The sequence below is a fragment of the Suricata suricatta genome, chromosome 5 (genome assembly GCF_006229205.1).
Source record: "Suricata suricatta isolate VVHF042 chromosome 5, meerkat_22Aug2017_6uvM2_HiC, whole genome shotgun sequence".
NCBI classification, from domain to species: Eukaryota; Metazoa; Chordata; class Mammalia; order Carnivora; family Herpestidae; genus Suricata; species Suricata suricatta.
Window position 1 is genome coordinate 140553575 of NC_043704.1, and position 7392 is coordinate 140560966.

General features: G+C 39.8%; 1 long non-coding RNA gene across 1 annotated transcript in view; it reads left to right on the top strand.

The window, feature by feature from the left end:
* The first annotated feature begins 5951 nt into the window (after window positions 1-5951).
* Window positions 5952-7392, top strand: part of LOC115291376 — a 23114-nt gene continuing 21673 nt past the window's right edge. The window contains exon 1 of the long non-coding RNA XR_003908412.1: window positions 5952-6025. This is a non-coding gene — a long non-coding RNA (uncharacterized LOC115291376). The remainder of the gene's footprint in view (window positions 6026-7392) is intronic.

The following is a 7392-nucleotide window of genomic DNA, read 5'->3' on the forward strand; positions in this document are numbered from 1 at the left end:
TGGGTTCAAGCCCCACACTGAGCTCTGTGCTGACAGCTCAGAGCCTGAATGAAGCCTGCTTCAGATTCTGGGTCTCCCTCTCTCTCTGCCCCTCCCCTGCTCATGCTCCATCTCACTCTCTCATAAATAAACATTTAAAAAAGGAATTATAGATTCATATGCAGTTGTAAGAAATAGTACAGAGCTCATGTAGCCTTTATCCAGTCTCTTTCCATGGTAACACCTTGCAAAGCTATGGTATAACATTACAACCAGGATATTGGCATTCATTTAGTCAGGATACAGAACAGTTCCATTACCACAAGGGTGCCTTGGGATACTGGGACTCCTGATTTTCCCATCCACTTTCCTTGTGCCCCCATTCTCTCCTTAGCCCCTGGTCTCATTTCTGTAATTTTATTATTTCAAATGTTATACATTTGGGAACATACAATGGAAAACAAGGTAACCTCTTACAGTTGGCTTATTTACTCAGCAGGATTCTTTGGATCTTCAACCAAGTTGTTGGGTAAATTGATAGTTCATTGCTATTTATTGCCAAGTAGGCTTCCATGGTACAGACGTGTCACAGATTGTCTACCCATCCAGCAGTTGAAAAACATCTGAGCTGTTTCTAGTTTGGAGATATGATGAATAAAACTGCCATAAATATTCTTGTACAAACTTATATAAACACAAGTCTTCATTTCTCTAGATGAATGCTCAGGCCTGCAGTTGCTGAGTTACATGGTGGTTACATGTTTAATTTTTCTAAAAGCCCATCAAACTGTTTTCCAGAGCCTCTGAACAATTTCGCATCCCCATCAGCAATGAATGAGTCGTCCAGTTTCTCCACATCCTGCCAGCATTTGGCATTGTCACTATTTTTTATTTTAACCATTCTGATAAGCGTGTAGTGATATCTCATTGCAGTTTTAATTTGCATTCCCTAACGGCTAATAATGGGGAGCATTTTTCATGTACTTATTTGCCATCTGTATATCTTTGGTGAAATGTCTCTTCATATCCTTTCCCCATGTTCTAATTGGGTTGTTTTCTTTTTTACTGTTGAGTTCGAGTTTTGAAAGCAATTTCTATATTCCAGACGCTAGCCTTTGTTTGCAAATATATTCTCTCACACCATAGTTTGTATTTCCATTTTCTTACCAGAATTTTTTGCTGAGCACAAGTTTTTAATTTTCATGGGGTAAAATTTATAAATGTTTCCCTTTGTGGATCACGTTTCTGGTGTCAAATCAAAGAAGTCTGCCTGATTCCTGATCCCAGCGTTTTCCTCTTTTTTATTCCTTAAAATTTTTTAAAATCCACAGTGAATTTTGAGATAATTTTTTAAGGTGTGAAATTTAAGTAAATGTTTGGGTCTTTTTTTTACACCCTTTTAAAAAAAGTTTATTATTTATTTTGAGAGAGAGACAGAGAGACGGCAAGTGGAGGAGGGGCAGAGAGAGAAGTAGAAAGAGAGAGAATCCCAAGCAGGCTCCATGCTGTCAGCACAGAGCCCCATGCGGAGCTCGATCCCACAAATCGTGAGATCATGACCTGAGCCGATATCATGAGTGGGAAGCTTAACTGACTGAGCCACCCAGGCACCCTAGATCTTTTTATTATTTTTTTTTGAACTATGGATTGCTTCAGTGCCACTTGCTGACAAAGCTAACCTTCCTTCATTGGATTGCTCTTTCACCTTTGGGGAAAACCCAGTTTGGCGTATTTGTGTGGGGTTGTATTGTCTTTCTAGATTCTCTGCTCTGTTTCATTAATTCATGTCCATTTATGTCCATTGATATTGCACAGTCTCAATTACTGTAGCTATCACAAGTCCACTTTATTTCTCTATGTCAAGATTTTTTAGCTATTATGGTAGGTTCTTTCCCATATAAATTTTGGAATAAGCTTCTCTAGATCTACAAAAAAATCCCGCAGAGATTTTAACAGGAATTATTTTAAATCTACATACCAGTTTGTGGAGAATAGACATCTTTACTATGTTACTTTTTCAATTTATGAACAGGATATGTTCTCCAATTATTTAGGTTTTTAAAAAATTTCTTTCATCAGAATTGTATCATTTTCAGCGTATAGATCCTGTATGTGTTTTGTTAAGTTTCTATCTAAGTAGTTAATTTCTTTTGAAGTTGTTAGAAATGGTATTGTGTTTTTAGTTTTGCTTTTCATGTGTTTGTTGTGAGTATATAAAAATGCAATCAATATTTGTGTGTTGATCTTATAAACTGACATTTTAAGAAAGCAATTCTATTTCACAAACATTTGTTAGTATTCTCTCCTGCGGAAATCACATTATATCAAGGGGGATATTAAAGTGTACTTAATTACTACTTATATATTTATTGATGGTGTTCATTCCATTCAATTTGCCCCAGCAGAGGTTCAAGAAGCAAAAACTATGAGAAAATATAACTTGAATCCATAGATTATACAGTATGCTTGAAGAACTGATGAGAAGTTTGGTGAAAGGAAAAAAACTTGGATGAAAGGAATCTGAACAGTATATCAGGGTGCAAAGGCCCCAGGCCTTGTGTTTGAAATACATGAGCTCTCTAGGACTCCAGATTTTGTCTGTGGCTCAAGCGAGCCTCTGAATGACTTCCGCATCCATCAGTGGTTTACAGAAGTCTTTTTTGCCCCCGCAACATAGTTTAGAATCCAAAGAAATCATACTTGAGGACATGCTTTCGAAACAAAGAAATCGGACACTAATATAAGCTCTGAGAGCATTCTCTCCTCCAGCGATTTAAGTCCTTAAGAGGCATTTTCCACTTGGAAAATTATTTTTAAGTTTTTTCATAAAGGTGAGATGTGTGTGATAAGGTAGTCTGCCTGCGAACAGCCATGTTTCTGGGGAACAGGAGTTAATTACATCATACCGTGTATGAGCGAGTGCCCCTTCCATCCAGGCCAACTGGGCATTATTACAAGTGAGTAATTACACTGCTTTTCATCACTCGCCTAAATCATTAGAACACAAGATTATTAAACCAAGACCCTACCAATTTAGCTGCTCAAGGATGGAGTCTATTAGACCATCTGCTACCTTATCAACACCAGACACAGCAAGTCCAGGCAACTTTATACCCAACATGTAGCATCTTACTGCTTCCAACAGATCCATAAACTATTTTTTAAGTGATGGTTGTTTAATTGCTAGAGCTAACAAGCAATCCAATAACTGCTTCTCAGCTGTTAGTAAGATTTGCCAAAAGTGAACTGTTTGGTTCAGAAAGAACCATCACACAACGTAAGGGGATTTCAAATCATGTTGTTCAGGGTAGCGTCTGGAAAGACTATTTCAGGAAAGCACATGTGTTAAGGACACAGCTTTGTGACTTCATTCTGTCTGCCATAATGCTTTCACTATGGGGAGGCTTACTTATTTATTTTTATTTTTATTTTTTAAATGTTTATTTAGTTTTGAGAGAGAGAGAGAGAGAGCGCATGAGTAGGGGAGGGGAAGAGAGAGAGGGAGACAGAATCCGAAGCAGGCTCCAGGCTCCCAGCACAGAACCCAATGCAGGGCTTGAACCCACGAACTGTAAGATCATGACCTGAGCTGAAGCTGGACGCTTATCTGACTGAGCCACCCAGGTGCCCCGAGGCTCATTTATTTTGAAAGGTGAATAGGAAGACAGAAATACGGAATATAGAAAATATTGGCATTTATTTTTACCTTTTCTCTTAGAGTCCCTCCTACCTTATATCTTATCTCTCTATGAATGCATAAGTCATTTCTATATTGTTCTCTATCACACCCAGCACCTGGTAGGTGTTTAACAAGTATTTCATAAACAGATTGAGTGTCGCCAAGTAAATATATAGTTGTATACACCTATCTGGGGAACGAGGCAAGGGATGATAGACCCAGCTTGGTAGGTAGGAGGAGAACAGGTTTACAGGAAATAACCTGGCCGGTTTCCCTACTCCCACCTGCTTCGCGACTTCCGAGAATCAGCAAGTCTGGGAGAAATTATCTAAGTGTGTTGGAGAAGGGACTTGCTGGCAGAGCATCATAGAAGAAAAACAAGAATGTTTTGGGTAAAAATGGAATGGAGAACTTGCCATCCGCTCCCAAATAGACCCTACTCTGCCATTCTTCATCCATGCAGCACCCCCATGAACCCCAAACTTCTGGAGCAATGAGATCTACCCTACTCTCCAGCACTTAACCGCTCATTGCTTGAGAATGTATTTCACTTTTCATCTAAGTGTGTGAGAGCATTATAAGCCCTTCAAATGCAAAGCCATGGTCGCATTTCTATTCCTCAAGGGCACTTGGCTAAGGATGGAGCGCATACTGACCAGTGCAGACTGACTGATGGAAAGACCCTTGTTTTATTGCACCAGCAGTTGGAGGAAAGGAACCTGTGTCTCTGTGTAACGGTTCACTTGGTTCTTTAGAGTTTAAGGAGCTAAATTACTTGACTTTTCAAAGATTCCCTTCTGATCTCCTTCAAAGAATTAATGGATAACAGGGCCCTGCCTAAAAAGAATTTTCTCCCTTAATATTACTTTAGTTAGATTGCTCAAGATGCAAAATTTATTTGTACCATTAAGAGTGACAGTGATGGTTGGGGCACCTGGGTGACTCAGTCAGTTGTGTCTAACTCTTAATTTTGGCTTAGGTCATGATCTCACCATTGTGAGATCAAATCCCACATGGGGTCCATGCTGAGTGTGGAGCATGCTTGAGAGTCTCTCTTTCTCTCCCTCTGCCCCTCTCCCCTGTTTCTGCTCTCTCTCTCAGAAAAAAAAAAAAATGACAGTGATGGTATAGCAGAGAGTGGCTTCTTTGGAGTCAAACTGGTTTCAAATTCCGGCTTATTCCTTATAACTCTGTGGCCAAAGGCAAGTTATTTAACCTTTATAATTCTTGGTTTCCTTTTCTATAAAATAGTAATGATGAGATGCTATGAGAATTAAATGTGCTTAAAACCATAGTACAAGGGCTGGTACTTTGGTGAGTACTATTAAAAAGAGATAATTATCAGCTTTGATTAACCTTTCTGATTCCTGATTTCCTCCTCTGAAAAGGAAGATCACAGAGCAATATTCATCCTTGTGGGGAGATGGTGGGGAATGAGTATGTGCATGCCCCCCAGGGTGGAAATCTGGCTCCGGGTGATGGTGTGTAGAGGTCATTATCTTGAGGATACATTTTACTCTAGGATAATGAATTTAAAACATCATTTTCCACATGAAAGCAAACACAGAGCTATATTAGAACAGAAAGTAAAATAATGGGAGAATTCTTATCAACCATTAGGAAACTTCAGAACAAACCCCCGGTCTGGTTCAGAATGCTTAATGCTACTCCTTAGGCCCTAGGGAGTCAGGTAGTTGGGAAGAACAGTTTGAAAAGCACCATAAGAAAATGACTGGGAAACCATAAAACGCCATAAACGGTTAGTTGAAATGATGCATCTGGTGTCTGCTAAGCTGCCTCCTATGATCAAGAGCCAGGTGTCAGACACACATAGACTAAAACAGTACAGTTTTCTCCTTCTCCATTATTAGCCCAAGACTGTCTCCGCCATTGTTAGTCTCCCCGCCTCCCAGTCTCTCCTTCCATATAAGACTGTTCTTTTCTTTGGGGGACTGAGACTCTCTCCAGTCAACTTTGTGGATCTCATTCCCCTAAAGGGACACTAAAGAGAGTTTCAGTAAGTCCCTGGAGGTGTTCAAGTGAATCCCATTCAGTGTGTTGTCCCCTCAGAGAAAGTGGCAACTCTCAGTCCAAACACTAAGCTACTAGTGTAGAACTCACAAGAGTATTCTTTTGCCTATAAGCTTTTTCTAAGTTAACCGGATGCTTACCTTTCTTAACAACCCTTCCTATGTATATATAAATGTTGTGCATGATTAGATTTTTTGCGTGTTAGATAAGCAATTTGTTATAAAAATTATATTCACACTTTCCCTGTCTCTGAACAGTCACCACACACTCCTGAAACCCGAGGGAACCTGCTTCCAGATGATGTCCAGGAAGAAGTGGATACTGGGTCTGTAGATGGTAAGTGGCACATAGCAGACAATCAAGGTTTAGTGGATTTTTTAAATTCATTCATCAGATATTTGCTAAAGGTCGATAATAGGCCAGGCACTGGACAAGGCATTGGATGGATAAATGGATGGATGAATTTATGATGCTTACATCAATGGATGGCTAGCTCTCCAAAATGTAAGGCAGTTAACATCTGATTTAAATCGAACACAGCACAGGTGAAAGGTAGAAAGCATATTATCTTTTAAGGAACAAGGTCAGATCCATAACCACTGGGACACACGCTATTTCAAAAGGAGCGTGGGCTCTGAGTGAAGTTTCGTGGGTGTTTGAGATAGTGAATCATAGGAGGAGTTATGAGTAATTTCAAATGAAGCAGGTGAAAGCTTTTCTTTGATTTTTACCTCTATACACAAGTTCTTTTAATCCTATTGTGGGGTAAGTGCTTTTATCTTCCTCTGTTAGAGATTCTCCTAAGTCTAGAATATTGGAGCAGAATCAGCCTTTCAAAGTCGAAGTAGAAACTGAAAATTTCTGTTATGTTTTAGTTTATAATTCCAGTTTTTATAAGCTGTACCTAAACTTTTCCTTTAGAAAAATCATTATTTTAGTGATCTTCTGTCCATGTTATTCAGTGTAGTACACCCATTAAGAATGTCTGGGGCGCCTGGGTGGCTCAGTCAGTTAAGCATCTGGCTTCAGCTCAGGTCATGATCTCACGTTTTATGGGTTCGAGCCCCGCGTCAGGCTCTGTACTGACAGCTAGCTCAGAGCCTGGAGCCTGCTTCAGATTCTGTGTCTCCCTCTCTCTCTGTTCCTCCCCTACTTGCACTCTGTCTCTCTCTATCTTTCTGTCTCAAAAATAAATAAAGATAAAAAAGAGAGAGAGAGAGAGAGAGAGAGAGAGAATGTCAGAGGGGCACCTGGGTAACTCAGTCAGTTAAGTGTCTGACTTCTGCTCAGGTCATGACCTCACAGTTTGTGGGTTCCAGCCCCTTGTCAGGCTCTGTGCTGACAGCTTAGAACTTAGAACCTGCCTTGGATTCTGTGTCTCCCTCACTCTCTGCTCCTTCCCCACTCATTCTCTGTCTATCTCTCTCTCTTTCTCAAAATAAACATTAAAAAAATTTGTTTTTAAAAAGAATGTCAGCTTTTTGAAGGCAAGGACTTTCTGGCTGTTTATAGCAACATCTTAGCAACATGAATTAGTACCTGGAGCCTTTGTTGATTGAATAAATTCATTAATAAATTTAAGGCCCCGGATTAAGGTTTTCACTGTGGTAGTGACATTCCACCTTGCCACATGTGGAACCATGTATCTGGCCTCAGTGCATTGTAACTCTTGTCACCTTTGCACTCCCCTTCAGCCTTGATAA